This window comes from Malaya genurostris, chromosome 1 (assembly GCF_030247185.1).
Source record: "Malaya genurostris strain Urasoe2022 chromosome 1, Malgen_1.1, whole genome shotgun sequence".
NCBI classification, from domain to species: Eukaryota; Metazoa; Arthropoda; class Insecta; order Diptera; family Culicidae; genus Malaya; species Malaya genurostris.
The window spans coordinates 107079068-107098673 of record NC_080570.1 but is presented as its reverse complement, the minus strand read 5'-3'; the positions used below and the strand labels follow the sequence as shown (position 1 = coordinate 107098673).

At 36.7% G+C, this 19606-nt stretch overlaps 1 protein-coding gene across 6 annotated transcripts in view; it reads right to left on the bottom strand.

The window, feature by feature from the left end:
* Positions 1-19606, bottom strand: part of LOC131425326 (dentin sialophosphoprotein) — a 90135-nt gene that overhangs the window by 56901 nt on the left and 13628 nt on the right. For all 6 annotated transcript variants that reach the window (XM_058587135.1, XM_058587136.1, XM_058587140.1 and 3 more), the window contains one exon: positions 7449-7477. The gene's annotated coding sequence lies outside the window, so the exon portion shown is untranslated. The remainder of the gene's footprint in view (positions 1-7448; positions 7478-19606) is intronic.

Here is a 19606-nt window from a genome sequence, read left to right as displayed (position 1 = left end):
ATTCAAACTCATAGCACAGTATAAGAATACAAAGTTTTCGACTGGCTAAAAACCGTGAAATTCCCCGTCCCTTAAGCAGAAATCGGCGATATATTTCTAATAAAACAAAAAGATTTATTGTGCTATTATACACTAATTACCTACATCTGTGTTAATTAACTGGAAGCCACCAAAATTTTTAAAATTTAAAAGAGAATGAAATATTGTATATTAGGGGAACGGTGCCCATAACCATCTTAGCTACAAAATTTATCACATATCTTAAGACCGTTGGTTAAGGTTAATTTTAAGTACATTGGCTCAAAGGATAAAATGAAAACTGGTGCACTCGGATCGAATTTCTGCGTCACCATAACAGAAATATTGAGCCCTTTTCTCACTAATATTGTTGTGGTATTTCCTTTTCATGGTCCAAGCGAAATATGTATGGAACCGATCAAATTCATATCCGTTGATTACAGACTCATTGATCTGTAATATATTGTGCTGGTTCGACTTATGACAAGAATATAAGTACAATCAACCTATTTAGGAGTCTTTGCTATAGAATGGTTGTAGACATTGCTATAGAATGGTTGAAAATAGGCTCTTCTGGGATACTTTCGACTAGATTGTTCTGATAGTTGACTTGTTTATCGACTTTTCAGTCAATAATGGATAAAAACGAATATTTTTTGTGTTACAACCCAATGTTTTGACGCTGTTGAAGTGTGCCTTCTTCATTGGAACTGTATTATAATTTTAAACATACTGAAATGCAAGAATGACAAAAGCGAGTGGATAATGTCAGAAACATTGCAGGTTGACGTGTATACGATTAAAACTGACATGCTTCATTTATATCTCAGAATATCGGAAATCGTTCGTATTAGTTGACTAATTGTGTGAATTTTGTAACTTTTACTCCTTCGCTTTCAGTATTGTAACGGTACATCTATTCTGAGGTACGATTCATTGACGGCAAATTAAATTAGGTGGAACAAACGAGAGCAAAAAGTGGTGGTTGGTTACATCCGATGAGTACTTTTTGCTATGATCTGCTTATCTATATCAGAACCGGAATGTTGGGCCAGGATTCAAGAACTGAAACTAAATTAAAGAGCCGAATTCGGACCCTGAGACAAACTCAGAACTGCAAAATTCAGGTATGGAATCCAGATCAAGAATTCAGGTCATGAGTTTAGTTATAGAATTCTGGAGCTGAACGCATTTCCAGAATATAGGATCCTAGATCCTATATTCTGGAAACCTAAATTCTGCACTCCTATATTCTGGAAGACCTAAATTCTGCACTTAAGTTTCGAACCTGAATTGAAGAACTGCGTGTTTTGAATTCTAGTTTAAAAACTCAAGTTCCGAATTTAGTTTCAGTATACAATTTCCGAATTCTGTTATTTAACCCAGAAACTGAATTCGGGAATTAAATCCTGAAACTGAATTCAGGAAATTAATTCTGGTTCAGAAGTTAGCTCCTAAATCCTGGTTCGGAGTTCTAACCAAAATTCCAGAATTCTTATGTTGAATTCCTGAATTCGAACTCTGGATTCGAATTCTGAACATAAACTAATGAAATAGATTCAGTTCCAAAATCTGGTCAAGAAATCAGTTCCAAAAGTCTTGTTCCAGAATTAAGAAATCAAATTCAGTTTAGAATATTAGTATTCTGGAACTAAATCCGAAACTGAAATTACATTCTAAGCCTGAAAAAAAGTTCAGAATCCAGGTTCTGAATTCAGTTCCGAATTTCAGTTCAAGAATTCTGTTCCTGAATCCCAAATTCAGGAATCAAATGCGATTACTGATAATGTGTTGTTCATGCTGCTGCTGGTTGAAGACGACTGCTCGTCATGGCTTTAAACCACGCAGAAGATCTGCAGTTGCGAAATGCAATTCCGTCTAACGCACAAGAAGAAATGATCGGTTTTCGACTATTGCTCACCTTTTAGACTTGTCCAATTGAACATCGAGACTGATATGTGCCTGAGTACCTCAAAACCATCGTCTGAGTGCGAAAAAATCAAGCAAGCGTGATGAGTTTTCCTTATTGTTTAATCATTTAATCCTAAATTACTGATCATATTTCTTATGGCATGGAAAAAGAATTAGGTTATTGCGTTTTTTACAACTCGACCTTCATTTGAACCAAAGACTATGCCATCTCTGAGAAAACGATGCGAGATTTTTTTTTGGAACGGGCATGGCGTCATGGGTTAGTCAATGCCTTTCACGCAGCCTACCTGAGTTCGATCCCCAATCTCACACATAGAGTCAGAAACTATTCTGGTCCGAAGAGCTTCTCAAACATGTAAGATAGGTATTAGCTAAAGCACTGCAGTTGTTGAGTTTTATTTTTTGGAAAAGGAGATTATTCCGTAGGAATAGATAGAAGAAGTTGTCCTATTTTACAACTGCTGCAACTAACGCACATTCACATTGCTGAACGCCTCCTATAAGAGTGTCTCTCTAAATTCTTTGTCGTCGTCTATCACCACTAACTGTACCGATTACCCGATACCCGAGGAACAACCGAAGCTACAGAATAATCTTCTTTTCCAAAAAATAAAATTCAACAACTGCAGTGCTTTAGCTAATATCTATCTTACATGTTTGAGAAGCTTTTCTGGCAATTGGTCATTTTCAGCGGCGTCGTTGTTCCTCGGGTATTGGAGGCCGTACCGAGCGGGATTTACCCGCGTCACTACGAATCACATTTCCGCGATTTGACAAGTACTCCAAAATGGTTGCAAAATTTTTACAACGTCCCCACGCACTGTCTATTTATTGACTGTAAAGCAAAATACGGCACAATCGATCAAAATTAGCTATGGCAGAGTAAACACGAATACCGATTACCGGATGAATTGACGCGATTGGTCAAAGCAACGATGGGTAGAGTGATGTGTTACGTTCGAGTATGTTAGATGCTAACGAATTGATTCGAGTCACTGAGAGGTTCACGACAAGGTGATGTACTCTAATGTCATAATATTATAAAAGGTGTGATACAAAGAGCGTGGATTGACCGAGAAGTACGATGTTCCGAAAGTCTGTACGAATTTTTTTGATACCTGACTTTGAGATGATAACGGAAACGTACATCGGACTCAAAGTCGAACCTAGACGAATCTCACTAGCTATAAATGTATAGAAAACAAAATACTTGAGAGGTATCGATCGTTAACAATTATACCAGTATGAGGCGTAGTCCAGCAGGAAATCGTGCGTACTTAGGATTCAGAGAAATGTAAGTCACTGCTAAACATTGATCATCTACAAAACGTTCATCAGACCGACCACAAGACCTGGATTTTCATAGTTTCGTGTTATGATAGTGATCATGTAATGCAGAAAACAACATAAAATGTTTTCCCAAGGGTATCTATCAATTCTTCGTTGAATCATCCGTTAAATCTCTGGGTAATTTCAACTCGCGCTTCCGAAAATGTATGCTCCTTTCTAACATAACGTCAATAATTAAGGTGAAGATAATACTCTTTATGAAGCGACAATTCTACTATAAAAGAACCAGTTGGCATAAATCTTTGGTAGTAAAGACAGTGGTGTCTCGTGACAAGATTTACGGATTGTGCACTGATTATATGCTATGATACAGATATAACAGTTCATTGTAAGTGAAAACTAGGGATTGAGGAATTGATATTCGCCCTTGTTTTTCAATAGAACTAATTAATGATATACTTTTGGCTGGGAATTTTTTTATTGAACTTTTTTCGTATCGTCGATACAATTGAAGAATTCGGTCGGGTATAGAAATTTATATACCCGAACCCGACCCGTACCCGAGTGATCAGCGAAAAAATTTACCCGTACCCGATGAAAAATTTAAAATATTACCCGTACCCGACAAAAAATAAAAATTTTACCCGTACCCGATTAAAAATTACCAGTACCCGTACCCGACCCGAATGAGTAGTAAAAATTTCACCAAAATTCAGGATGGAGAAAATAATGTTTTTTTGGATAGCGAGCCGTATTAGGCTCTAGTTGGTAAGTGAAATACATAAAAATGCTTGTTTACATTTAAACATATAAATACACTGTGAAGCATGAATAGATTTCCAATGTCTGGTACTTTATACTCATTCACAAATGTCAACAAAAGGGAGTAATATCTACTCAAATTTTTCGAGAAGCATATTTACGCAAAATGTCGTAATAGACGTTGTATTCTATTTTGGGTAGGTATAGTTTTTACGAAACAGTGCGACTTTTGATCCAATTCTTTAGAGCCACAAGTAAGCGTGCTCATTATCTTGACACATAAATAAAAATTCACATTCGAATCACTTGAAAAATCACGTAAAATGATTCCAAATGTCTAATTGAATATTATACGAGACGAAAATGAATGTTATGCGAACATCCCCTAAAATGAATAGAGTATAATCAGTTCGGCACAGTGAATTATTATTTTGATTTGAATTAATCTGTCAACTATGCCCGTTTTGTAAGCCTCACAAACCCACACCCACGATGTTAACGGTAGCTGGTGGTTTTTACAGCCATTGAACATCTGTGCCTCCTCCGGTGGAACCCTCAACGAGTGAACACGGTGAAAATTTGAGTATTTTGCGAGAAAAGATTTTCACCCGTACTTTTGCGACTCCACGTTGTCACGCATCGAGATTTTCACTTGTAGTCCAGTGAAAAGAAACGAAAATTAACCGGAAATATAGCCTAACTTGCTGTACCATCAATCGGTGTCATTTCAAGTGAGGTGACACCATTCAGAGATGAAGAATAAGAAGAACTTCTATGCAGATTTTCTGAAATAAATCTTCATGTTTTTATGGTTGGAATCCTAATTATTTATATGAAAATTTGAGAAAATCTCCAACCAATATTTGAAATAACAGTTTTCTGGTATCTGAATGTGATATGAATACTACACTACATTTTATATATGAATCAAATAATTTTTACTAGATTGTGCATTAAACTTCAAAACTAAGCTTCAAAAACATCCATTAAAACCTACGTGAAAAGTAGGGTCTGACCACAACATCTTAGAGCTAAGGCAGTGTGTCTTATTAAATATGTTATAAAAAAAAGTAGGGTGGAAAATATTCACATAACATTTCACGTAACTATGATGTGATCGTTTTTTTTAATGAAAAGAAATGTTTTTTTTTCTGGAAAAAGATGCCAGTTGTCAGGTCTGGTCCTAGGCGCGAATGTCAAAACCCTTTGAATCAAATTGTTTAGTTTTCGGAAGAACTGTTTTGCAATGAAAAATTCTCGTCAGCGTGTAAACATATTTATGTGAAGTACAGATGGTCGGGTAATCGATCAGAAAAAAAATTACCCGTACCCGACCCGTACCCGAGTGAGCAGTAACATTTTTTACCCGTACCCGACCCGCCGGGTACGGGTACGGGTCGGGTTTCGGGTAAAATACCCGAAACCCGATCATCTTTACTATACACGTCAATCAAATTTATTATCTGTCATCAATAAAACCAATTCGACGTTGTAACTGAAACAGCCAAAGATGGCAGGTCATTTTTTATATCTTTAATCGAACCAAAAATCAGTCTGAGCAAAGCAAGGTCCCGCCGCTTTTAAACGCTCTGTAGGACACTGTGTTTGCCCAAGCAATTGGAATACTTTTAGGGGCTCATTGTCATTCTGAGATTGATTTCAGAAATCTGTGAAAATCTGTGTCATTTTTAAAATCTGCGCAGCATATTCAGAATCTGTAAAACACAGATTAATCTGTAAACCTAACATCTCTGAAGACAGCAATTGGTTTTCAACTGCAATAAGCATAAGCCACTGAAGCCTCTCCTGAAGGTGGACATACAAATTCTCACAAAGCCAAACGTGACAGAGAGAACAACAAATCGCTGAGTAATTCCTTCTCTTCTAGAATCTGTGCAGTTAAGACACTAACACAATGACAACAGATATTGGAAACTTGCTCATTATTTTCTATTTGGTATGATTTCATCGAATAAATAGAGAGTCTAAAAAATAATTGAATGCATATGGAGATGCAGTTAGTTCCTTCAATTTGACCGGTTGTGCAGAGCACGAGGTGCACATGAGGAAGAGACGCCAATGAATAAAGATTTGAGCATGAAGAAGCCTTTTTTGCCATAAAGACAAACTTGTTTTGATAAAGGAACTAACAAGTATTTTTCATTTCAGCTTTAACAAACGGAGAATTCAACCGAAAAACATTTGAAAGTACTAATTTGAAATACCATTGAATTTCATTGAAATTACATACATCAAAACACGGCAAAACAGACTTCTTAATAGTATCACTGAAGAATGATGTAAATTACATCCGAAATACGTGTCTGTATTATTACGTCTGTTATACTTCGTATTTCACATTCCATTAACAGTTCCAGGGGCAATCAGCGAAGAACATTTGTTTAAGGAATAGTTTTTGATGTTCGATTGAATTCGATAAAGTTAATAAAAGGAACTAAAGAAATTATTAGGGGAGATACGGGCTAGACCGGACATGGGGTTAAACAGGACAGCTTAAATATCTTATAAACCTTCAATTATTTCGATTCATGGATTGACTTTGTAAACGCGCTTAGAGATGACGCGATAGAGATGACTTGGCTGAAAACCCAGCTGTAATGGGTGTTTTTTCAATTTCCAAAAAAATGTCCGGTTTAGCCCTGGTCTCCCCTATATAATAATGAAAATCCCACCCGAAATTTTTTTTCTGGGAACGCGCCTGATAAGAACGCAATATCGACGACAGAAGTTATATGTGTTTCACGAAAAGATTTGGGACTCTTCATTTTAATCAATAATTTTTGGATTATGTTAAAACACTAGAAATTTCGATAAAAGTGAAACGGCAAACAACCGAAAATTTGGGTAAAAAATTGCGCTGAGGGCGATACGAAGATTAAGGTTCAATCCTACCAACTTCTCATTACCGTGGAGACACTCTACCAACTAAGTCACTCTGGTACATGTGTGAACCGAAAGTAATGTCATATTTTACACAAATTTTTATTCCAGAATATGTAAAATTTTGTTATTTGAAAATTACATGGCTCACAAATAAAATCAGAATCTGTTAGAAAAGCATGAATCTTTAAAGCACACCGGCGGCGAATGTGTTCTCGTGGACCGAAAATAGTCTTCAAAATAGTGGTTGGTTTGAATACACTCACTCCGACTTCATTTCCAAAGAGTCAGCCAATTTCGTAAATATCTTCTTTGCACATGAGAAGCCAAGCCCGCGGCGAAAGTGAAAACATAACCACCTAGGCAAAGCAGTTTAAAGACCTGAACGAAGCATGGTTTCAGCGCGACGTGAGACATTTTTTGTTGTTGCTTGATTTCAATCAAAGCGAAGCAAGCTTTGATGTTTTACGTTCTGTCGAGTTACAATGGTCCACAGTGGCGTAGGTGTATGAAGCATGTACCCTCATGCGGTGGATGATACTTACTTCCAATTGATGTCGAAGAAGTGCGGGTTCTGTAAAGAATTGAAGAAAGGGGAAGTATTAAAATTAAGGGAAAAAACATAAATAGTAGCTCAGTATTTTTTTGTAAGAACCCGCTTATATTTAAGGTGTTTTTGGCTGAACATCAAAGAAGCGAAAACTTTTGGGTGAGAACCAAAACGTGGGTAGGGAATTTCATCAAACACTTGGTTCGAAACTTGTTTGTTGTTTGCAGTATGGCCGTGCATATTTTTCAAACTTTTTCAATTTGAAGACGGGTGGCTTAGAGTAGCGTCATATTTGATGTTTTTTTTTATTTACTAGCAATTTTTCACAGAATTTTGGGTTGACATATGTTGACGTAACATTATTATTCTTTTGAAACGTGGCTTCTTGGTGGATAGAAAATCAAAATAATGTGATTCTATCGTGAGAATTCATGGTGCACAAGTCCTCAAAATAGATAATTGTTTTTTAAAGCTTTAGCTTCTGTGGTATCCAGGGTTGCCAGCTGTACGGGCCTCGTCTGGCAGTGCCGGGCCTCGAAGTAACTTGCCGGCTGTCGAACTTATGAAAATTCTGCCGGGTCCCAGTAGAACCGAAAACTCCGGAGCATTCATATGATTTTGTTCATTGTGAACTAATCATTAACTTAGCTTAACTTTTGATCAATACTTATTGAAAGACAGATTGGGAATCGCTAGATGATGAGATAAAATTGCAGCACAAGAAAATGTTTACTTCAGAGACAGAAATCGAGTAAAAACACTCACATATAACAAAATAATAGAAAATTGGCATTTATTGACTTGTGTAGAAACACGTCTACAATTTAAGATGTCGATTCAATATTTGAATGATGCTAAGTATGAATCACTGTAATTACCAGCCTACAGAGAAGGCTGACTAATGCTCCGAAAGCTGTTCGCCACATCGCACCGCCTAGTAGAAAAGCTTTTTCAAAGACCCAAACAGCATCTAAACAAGATTAGTTACGCTTGAATAAAATTTCGTTTTATTTCATCATTGCCACCAGTAGATTTCGCATCTGAGGCGATTGAAGCGAAGGTTGCCTATTATTTTGAATTGATCGTCGAAACTTCGTTGTGTTGGCGAGGTCTCATCTTTCCCAGTCCAATCATTTGCAAGAAAACTTAGCTCCCCGGGTTGTCTTATGCGATTCGAGCAAGAGACTCGTCATAAACCAGCCAATAATTTTCAACGCAAACAGCCATCATCTACAGTCTCCGATGATTTAAAAACACAGAATTGATGGAAGCTGGCGGTTGGAAAATATTGCCCCACGAATTTTCCCCAACAAACGAAAAAGCGTGTTCGGGTGTAAAGCTAAAGGCAAAAAAAAACAGGCAAACTTTATGTCTCGTTTGTTTTCTTTGTCCTTCTGAAATACCCGTCAGTCCGATCAAAGCCGTCTAGAGAGCCTCAACAATTGCGCGATTGTAACCAGATGCCAATGGGTTGCAATTATTCATGGGGAAAAAAGGGTGGCATGAATTATGTGGCATAATTTAGCACTAAATCATGCATTCAATCACGAAAATGTTTTCTGTTTCCGACCTAAAATACTATATTTTTTGAGTGATTAAAACTGTCCTCTAGTCGGCAGTCACAACAGGTTGTATGACAAACCCACAACCGGCATTGGCAAACTGCAAACATAATCGCTACAAAACGGTTCTACAGTTTCGCTCTATAATTTAACAACATAAAGGCTTTAGATGGAAACCGGTGCACCATTCACCATATGTACTTTGCACATACCGGTACCGGCTAACACACTGCAGTAATGTTCTATGTAGCACAGCTGTGTTTTGTCTTACAGTGAACACTGCCGTTTTAAAAAAAAAACTTTTCTCAATCTGGTATGTAACAGCTGCAGCCATTTCCCACGGTGGTACCCCTACAGGTCAATAACAAACAGAAAATCTGGTTCAATCTATCAAGTTTGTAGTTTCATATGGATAAAAGTTTTTTATATAACCGTTAATTATTAGCTAGGAATAGAACAGTTTGTAACCACTTAGCTAATTGTTAGGTTACTAAATGCACCTGTTGAGTTTTTATTATGTCTAAGGCGTCGTTCACAAACTACCAACGGAAGTTTTATTTCGACTACTAAAGCATGTGGTTTATAGTAAAATTTTTCGACTTTAATATGAACGGCTGAATGCCGAAGTCGGGTAAATGCAACTCAATTTGAACACCCAGTTCGAGTATTTTCTAATACAAAACCCGGATAAAAACATTGCTCGTTTGTTACGCAATCTGACCTATGCTGCGTTCCCACAGCGGCAGTTGGGAAAAAATGCATATTCAAAAACCAGATAAAAACCTTTGTTTTGGAAGAACCGGTTGAGTTTTTGTTTGGTTTTTGCATTCAAAGTTTCTATGTCCCATTCTTGCAAAAAAGATGGTTATAAACGATTATTGCAGTGCAAAATCTGAGTCCGGTTCTTATTCTCCATGTTTTTATCCTGATTCAAAATTACTTTTTGGGGGTTTCCAAACTACGTTGCACGTATCCAATTTTTGCTTTCAACCGTCAATCGTCTTCGAAAATGATGCTTTCGTGTAAAAACAAATTTTCAAGAACAACGTGACAAAATTACTACAATTATTCAATAAAAGCTCTGCTCAAAATACGTTCATTATTTTCATAGCTTTGAGTTCAATGCAATGTTCTGCGCGTTTTTATCCACAATAGATTGTATTTGATTCCAGCTACAACTTTTAGAATATTCATTTTTGATTTACTAAATCATCTTTGAAAATTCGATAATTTCAGCATGTTATCAGTTTCCGGATGAAAGTCTCTCTAACAACTCACATTGATCTATTAAGTACAGACATTTTAAAAAATTGAAAAGGATTCTTGGCATTTCCAGTTCTGAGAGTTGCAATTCATATGTCAGATATCTCATAAAGCATAAGAGTTATCAGAACGGTTTGACGTATGGCTCAATTTTTGTGCATTTATATATTCGACATGGCTTGAGTTCCATTATTCTAATCAGAAGGTTTATATAGGTTATACGAACCCATCACCAGCATGTGGCGTGCGTTCAATGACTGTTTCATTACTTTTGACTTCCAACCATCGCGTAATGTTATTAAGAAACTATTCCTCAGATTGCTGTCTAATTAGTTTTAGTTAGTTTTAGTCGTGTCGTTTAGATGATTGTAATTCGCTGATGCAAACTATGACGAGGTTTTATGCCAATTAGTGAGCAAGATTGACAGAAACTAACTCCAGTGGGCTTTTCCCTGCTCTTGAATAAGCAACAGACGTATGTTCGAGCCCCCACCTTTTCTTCCTAGTGTCAATAGGATCGTAGCAATATAATGGTTCTGTGCGCTATAAGGATCGGCTGCGAGATCTGTTCAAACAGAATAGTCAAATTCCACAAAAGGAATGTAATACTAAAACAATATGTAAAAAAATACTGTAATAATTTTTTACTGAATCCCGTTTATAATCATTTGTTGGGGAACTTCGATTATCATCCAGCAAGGTTTGGGGTGCTGTTGATTCACTAATCGTACCTGCAGTGATTCGATTTCGATGATCTTCTTGTTGTTGTTGGTGGTGGTTCTTCCTGTCTTATACTACTGTGGGCTAAAAGTAGTAAGACTTTTGAATCATAATTCGCGCGGAATCCTTTTCAGTCGAAATTGTTTTTTTTTTCAAGGTTGGTATGACTGTCAGTGACATCTGTGCCAAGTGTCACGTCAAAATATTCATTAGTGTTTAGTATTCGTCTGACTTTCGATTTTTACAATGAGTGAAATTATACAACAAAGAAGATCCATTTAATTTTGTGTGCGGAATCACATTTCTGGTGCCGGAATGCTCAGTATTAAATATCATCACACATCTAGAAAAAATCGTGTAAATTTACGTCTTCTGTGACCGACATATTCGAGCGTCAAATTTTTTTTTCATTTTTACAGCTGATATAACTTATATTTAATACATTCTAACATATTTTTACGTGCTGAAACATTCAAATTTACACGCCTGCTTGACAAGCTGGATGTGTTTGACACTTATTTGAATCATTCTAGTGAAATTCTGCTATTTTACGATTTACGTTCTTATGAATTGACGATTTACGTTCTTATGAATCAACTGATGATGAGCACATCAATAAAATCATGGACTTGGTGTTCGTTTAACAGTCAGAGCAGAGCTTAGAATTGTCACGCATTCTCAATGAAAGAATCCAACCCAACAGCCCCATTTTCAATATTTTACTGTCTCATTCGTAAATGACCGACACCAGAAGAAACGAAGAGAGACGAAGCATTTTCGTTTCTCATTGAAAAAATGAGAGAGAGAATAACGTCTTTCTTTCCTCTACGACAAGACGAGACCAAACTAACGTCTTCAGGGAGCATTAGCTGAATTTCAATTCTCATTCTTTCATCGATGTATTAAAAATCTGTGACACTTGGCTATGAATAGTGACTAAAATATGACGAATCGATGTAATTACATCCCAGAACCGCTTTGGAAACCAAAACAACAACAAATTCGAGCACCAACAGGTGAAAGTTATTGTGAAACCTTTTTCTGTCATTTTCGATTCTCTCAGCCTCGCTTGAATATCGACACTGCATACTATGGGATTTTCACTGAAAGCTGCAAATGACTGAAAGGGAAAATGAAAGAAAAAACACAATTTTGAAGCTACTCTCCCGCTTATGTCATTGACTGGACATGGGTTTCGTTCTCATAGATTGCGAGCGAAACTGAGAGTGACAGTAATTTCTCGCCAATTTCGTCTATTTTGAGTCAATGAAAATGACTTTTATCAGCTCAGAGATGAAAATGACTTTTATTAGTCAGAGACCTTACTGGGATCATTGGGATATCGGAAGGATCAGTGAAAATCATTTTGAAAGATCATTTGGACCTGGTTTTTGCACCACGATAATGCACCGTGGCATACTGCATTGATTCTTCGTAATTTTTTTCGCCGAAAATTCAACCAATATCGTTCCGCGACCACCGTTTTCGCCTGATTTAGCTTTGCGTGATTTCTGGCTATTCAATAAACTCTATCACTACTGAGAAACCGTTTTCAGTCAATTGAAAACATCAAACGTGAATCACATCGAAGGCTATTCCGGAAATAACGGACTTTAACAACTGTTTCAAGGATTGAAAAAAAACGTTGGCACAAGTGCATTGGTCCGGAAGGGATGACTTAGGGGGGGGGGGGGGATAGGTTTGGAAGAATAAGTACAGAATATTGAAATTATGAACAAAGTCTTACTATTTTTTATCAACAGTAGTATGCGTATATTCTATATCAAAAGGCAGAATTGCTGGCAAAAACCGACTTTCGAAAAGAGGCTCGAAGACCCATAGTGTTATATACGATTCGACTCAGCTCGACGAGAAAATACTGTGGGTTCACTTTTCAAAGATTCTTTAAACGCTAAATTTTCTCGGAGATGGCTGAGCCGACTTCAACAAGCCTAGGCTCGTTTGAAAGCTACTATTGAACTATTGATCAAGTTCGAAGATCAAATGACTATCACTTCCGGTTTCGGAGATATAATGATATAAGTGACGTAACCGACGAAACCCATTGTTTTTACCACGCAATTTTATCAGAGAAAAACGCAGGAAAACAACAACTAGTTCTTTTGGACGTTCGGAGTGTGAGGTTCGATTCAAACAAGAGCGATTGCGTCATCCAAATGCAGGTCGTTTGCATTGGATAAAACGAAAAGTGGACAACGATGAGGAACATTATACAAAATCATTCGTTCTAATGGCTTTAAACGTTATTTAAACAACTATTAAGATCGCTTCTTTGCAAATTGGAGGTAAAAATCATCAGTTTTGAACAAATCCAGAATAATTTGATTAGCTTAGTGCACTTTTCGCTGTACGAAATTCATACCAAGCGAATGCAAATAAAGCTTAGATAGCATTTGGCTGCATTGCGTTTGAGAAAAATGTTGTTGTTTAATATAGTACAGGGTCCGGCACTCGAAGTGTAACCAATTAAAAAGGCAATAAATTCAGTTTGGAAAATTACTTTTACTTAATTAAAAGTACAAAATGTGTAAAAATAATACAAAATTCAGAATCAATTCACTTTTGCTCGATATGACCACCTTTTGCCTTGACCCATTGGATTCGCATCTGGTGAATTCGAGAGCCATTGTGTGGACGTGATGAAGTTCGGAACGTTGTTTTTCAACCATTCTTGGTTCACTCGAGCTTTGTGAGACGGTGCCGAGTCCTGCTGAAACGTCCATGGTCTGCCACCGAAATGTTTGTCTGCCCACGGCTTCAAAGCAACCTCCAGAATACTTTCCCGATAATATGTCGCATTTACCTTGTCGCCAGGCTCGATGAAAACGATTGGAGAGCGCCCATCTGCGGTTACAGCGGCCCAAACCATTATGTGTTGCGGGTGCTGCCTCCTGGTGGCCAATCGATGACTCAAATTCTCGGTCGGTCAAGTAAACCCTATCGTTTTGAGAGTTTACGAATTGCTCAATTGGAAAAATTTTCTCGTCAGAAAATACAATGTTCGGAAATTGACCGCTTTCGGCCAAACGAAGCAACTCCTTCGCTCTCTCAAGTCAAGATTTTTTTTTCGCGTTCACTTTTGGCAAAATGCTTTCTTGCGCTTGTAAACAATACAACTCCGAACTGTCATTTAGCAAATTTCTAGAGAGTTGATGCCCGTGCGTCAGCTGCGCGAGCGGTCTGAAGTTGGTTACACTTCGAGTGCCGGACCCTGTAGAGTATTTCACAATTTGGTGTTTCTGAAAGCCAAAAGTGAATCCCGTACAGCATTTTAATAATTTCTTTAACTGAAATATGCAAATTATAAATTACATAATCGACATTAAAATTCTATATTTGGCTACTTTTTTGGTCATTGAGACCATTAAGGCCATTGAGTAAAAAGAAAGCTCTTATCAAAAATTGGTTCAGTTTGGAATCAATCGACACTGTGAACAGATTTACTTTATGCCTCGTTCGCCAAACGAGAGGCAATCGATTTGTTCGGAATTTTACTTGTGGAAATAATTGTCAACTGTGTTGAAAGTTGGAGAAATCGTGACATTCGGTTCTTTTCAAAATCCAAAGCCTGTTTCAAAAATCTAATGAGATTTAACTAAAAATGGATAATTCATTAGTAGAGCAATGTACCAAAACAAATGTGCATTTTCTGCCTTGTGATCTGTCTTCTGTCGACAGCAGTCCTACGTCAATCTTGCGGTTATGTCTCTAATATTACCTACTATAAGTTTTTCTACCGCTTAGTTTTCTCAGAGATGGCTACGCCGATTTGAATACGTCCAGGATCATTCGAAAGATACTGTTGAACTGTGGATCATGTGCCTGTCACTTCTGATTCCGGAGATTCGAGTATAAAGTATAAGTAACGTAACCGACAAAACGCGTGGTTTTATTACCACCAAATTTTCTCAGAGATAGTTGAGCCGATTTTAACACACTTAGGGTCGTTTGAAAACTACTATCGAATTGTGCTACAAGTTCAAATATCAAATGATTTCTGGTTCCGGAGATATAATGGTATAAGTTACGCAACCGAAGAATCGATATTAGGTTATTTGATAAGCTCACGATACTAATTGCCGAGGGAAGAGTTTTACAAATATTTTCATATGACTATTCAAATGACGAAAGAAAGGCAGTATCACACCACTAGGTTGATTAAGAAGGGTTTTTTTGCATGTGAAAATTCAAGTTTCGCAGACACATAAATTCACGTGTATACTTCAAGATTTAGATTTCAGTGAAAGTTCGTTTCTTAGATGATGAACTAGAAAGTGATCTCTCTGACACTGAGCTTTTTTTAAAAAAATCTTAAGCTCAATTTATCACTAATGATTTGAAACAACCTCCCTGAGAGATTTAATTCCCAACACTGCCAGCAACTGTTGACTTTAGTATCGGAATCACCAAAGTCGGTGCCTTGTTGATTGGATTTGCACTCTTCAAATTTATCTTATTCTTCATTACACCATATTGGTTTTTGTCTCTTTCGTCTGTACCGGATAAGATACGAAAGTTAACTTAAATAATGTTCTATTTCTCTTTTTTATGTATATACTGAGCTAAAAAAGTCCACATAATTAAAAAGAAATATGAATATTACATGCATCCAAGAAAATACATGACATTATCTTACACAGTACTGTCGCAGTATCCAATACGAACAATAATCCAAAACTTTTTTAGCTTTGAGAACTCGCGTAAAGATTTAATGAATCAGTTAATGCAATAGAGTTATAAATGTTTTATATTACTATTATAATGCTGAATAGGACGATTATTAGACTCTTCTAGGGCCAGACAGGTGAAGCGAGATATAATAAAAAAAATCTACTTTATCAATGGTAACAATTTCAATTGTAGTTTATAAATATCATGATGCAATAAGAGTACTTGAATGATGCTTTGGAAATAAAATTCAAATATTGAAATAGGTGTTTAATTTTTTACCATGAATACATTAATGTCACTATTAGAGCTGTTTATGGCGTTATATTTTTATATTGTATGTTTCCATCACACCAATATTTCGATTCGACTCATGACAGTCGTGGCTAGCTAACTTCTTAATTCGCACCTTTCACCTGGAACTGTTAATTATCTTGATGCTTGACATGGTTTGTTTGCAAATAAGAATATTAGTCTATCACTCTATCGTTTTCGCTTAATGCCGAACCTAACCCAGTTTCCATTATAACTGCCGTCAAATTGTTTGTTTGAAGCAAGTTTCGAACAAAGTTTCATCTCAAACTGAAAATCGAGTCGATTTCATTTGCTCACACCCCCGTTGCTAACTGCGAACCCAACTCAGTTTCCTGAAAAGTTTTTGATTAATGAAACCACCCAGGATCTGTTTCAGTTTTTTCAAGCGAAAACGACATAAAAGTGTTTACATATTTCACAGTAATACTAGCATTTATATGATATATTACTAATGCAGCATGTTAACAGTGTCATTGAACTGAGCAACAGGGGCAAACTGGATGTTGTCATTAATATATTATACATCTCATATTTAAATCGGTGACATGAAGCCACTAAACCTTCCAAGGACAATTACTATCGTTGATTAGCTCAGTCTTAATTGGAAGTCGAACGTACTGATGTTGCACGAATAAAAAAAATATGTGAGTTCAGATCAAAGAGATTATTTCTTGTCAAATTCCTAGTTACTGTTGTGATAAAACGAGAATGTGTTTGTGCTATATAACACATAACAGCACATACTATATTAGAAGCAAATTAGATAGTGATATTGGATATATTTGAAAGATTTGAACTGCATTTGAAAAAAATAACAATTCACCTATTCAATAAAAAAGACACACATTAGCTACAGCACATTTTGTTACAGCTTGCAAACCTTGACTCAACAAACTTCCATAGGCAACATAATCAACCAGGAGAACTATCTAGCAGTGCAAAATGTCTCCCATAAAAGGTAAACAACAAGCGCGAAGCCATACAATCAACCTTTTGTGTGACGGTCAGGGGCGTTCTTCGGACTCGAATGATTGTTGCAACATCAAAACCAGAAACAAGTCGAGCTTCATCCGGGGTAAAACTTGGTCAATTCGAAGGCCTTCGCAGTTGTATGGCATAATGAATTACGAAATAGGAATAACAGTGCGGTCACAGTGTTTCCACTGCCATCGGTAGGATATATGGACGGTGTCATGTCCGTCGAACGCTCACTGCGGGAATATCGATCGTTTGGAGAGGAAGAAACCGAAATAATTAAATTAAATTCAGTTCTTTGATCAATGAAGAAGGCTTGCGATTTCCGGAACGGGGAGAGCATTAAAACCGGTTTGATTGCTGTGAAAACTGCAAAGACTACATCTCGTGTTCAGCGATGAATCTAAAAATTAAGGTAATAAAAACTGAATACTAATGAAGTAGATGCGGGTGCTCTACAAAGCATCAAAAACACTCGATTATTGCATTTTGAACGAATCTGACCAGTATTGCGATAAACTGTTACACCAAATATATATGATGTTCAGTTATCAGCATAGCAAACAACTTCAAGAGACAACTTTTCTCTTTACTCTGCTGGATTGCATAAGAGACTAGTGATAACTAAATGCTGCTTATATGATTCATTATTTTCTGTATTATTTTAAATTATCAGCCAGAGCGATGCATTTAAACTGATACGTCTCTTACTTCTTAAAAAATTAAAACTATAATTATAGTAGACGAAGTAAGAAACTGCTCAATATTAGCTGAAACTTCAATAATAAGGCAATTGTACCAATAGCCATCGGATTAGTAGAGTATCCATGTTATTTTACCGACCGATTATTACTCAACTTTCAATCAATAATTTGTGAGAAGGTGACCAAGTACAGCGAAGCATGCTTGGGTTTGTCTAATCAATTGGACTTTTTGTTCATGTGTTTTCATATGAAGGATAGTTTAACTGGTAAAGCAATTTTCCCGGTTAGGATTTAGCTACGGGTTCGAGTCCCGTCCCGGCGGTAATATTTTCGTGGTTTTCATTACATAATTGCATTCACATGTCAATTTTCCAATCTGTTCTCCCCATTAGATATTGATCATATTTAAAACTAGCTCAAGACGGCTCTACGTCTTAACGAAACTAAAACACAAATCGTTGTAAATTCAAGTTTGATGTAGTTCTAGAAACATTTTAAAACAAATCGGAACAACTATTCAGCAATTTAATTAAATGTAACAATTTCAAATTCTAGTCAAATCTCATTTTACGAATTCCCAATCACAAAAACTGTTCATTTTTGAACAAAAAAAAATCTGTGTAACACCAGATTTCAGCGTTTGATGTATTTCCAATCTAGATTTTTTACTATTTAAAAAATTTCTCGTATTCTCATGCTCCCATCAAGATTGTTTTAAAGATCGAAAGTGTTTAGTGGGAGACCAGGGCTGGTTGGCAGAAGGGTGGCCGAGTGACATCTTTAGTGTTTTTGGTGGAATATTAGGTCACCCACGTACATACATAATTTCAGGTATTTTTGTGTTATCGTTTGTACAGGAGCACGTTTGTTCTTTTTTTGGCACTGGTGACTGAAATTCAGTTTTTGTAAAGTAATACGTGTAACGTTGATCAGATGCGAGGAGAGTTGGCATCACTGGAAGTACGATGCAGTGCCTAAGTGTTGCTCACAACAAAATCTAATTTCAATGTGTATCAAACAACTTATAGTAAAGTAACAGTTCGGCTGAAAAGTTCGTATCGTTTAATAGAAACACACATTTGTTTGCCAAAATTCGTTTTCATTATTCAACATAATTGCCATCAGAGGCGATACAGCGATTATAGCGATCTTCCAACTTTTCGATACTATTTTTGTAGTACGATTTGTCCTTTGCCTCAAAATAGGCCTCAGTTTCAGCGATTACCTCTTCATTGCTTCTAATTTTTTTACCAGCGAGCATTCTCTTGAGGTCTGAGAACAGGAAAAGTCACTGGGGGCCAAATCTGGAGAATACGGTGGATGAGGGAGCAATTCGAAGCCCAATTCGTTCAATTTCAGCATGGTTTTCATCGACTTGTGACACGTTGCATTGTCTTGATGAAACAAAACTTTTTTCTTCTTCAAATGAGGCCGTTTTTTTTTAAATTTCGTCCTTCAAACGCTCTAATAACGCTATATAATAGTCACTGTTGATGGTTTTTCCCTTTTCAAGGTAGTCGATGAAAATTATACCATGCGAATCCCAAAATACAGACGCCATAACCTTACCGGCCGATTGTTGAGTCTTTCCACGCTTTGGGTTCGGTTCATCGCGTGCAGTCCACTCAGCTGACTGTCGATTGGACTCCGGAGTGAAGTGATGGAGCCATGTTTCGTCCATTGTTATATATCGACGAAAAAAATCGGTTTTATTTTGATATAACAGCTCCAAACACTGCTCAGAATCATCAATTCATTGTTGTTTTTGATCCATTGTGAGCTCACGCGACACCCATTTTGCACAAAGCTTTCTCATATCCAAATATTCGTGAATAATATGTCCAACACGTTCCTTTGATATCTTTAGGGTGTCAGTTATCTAGATCAACTTCACTTTACGGTCATTGAAAATCATTTTGTGGATT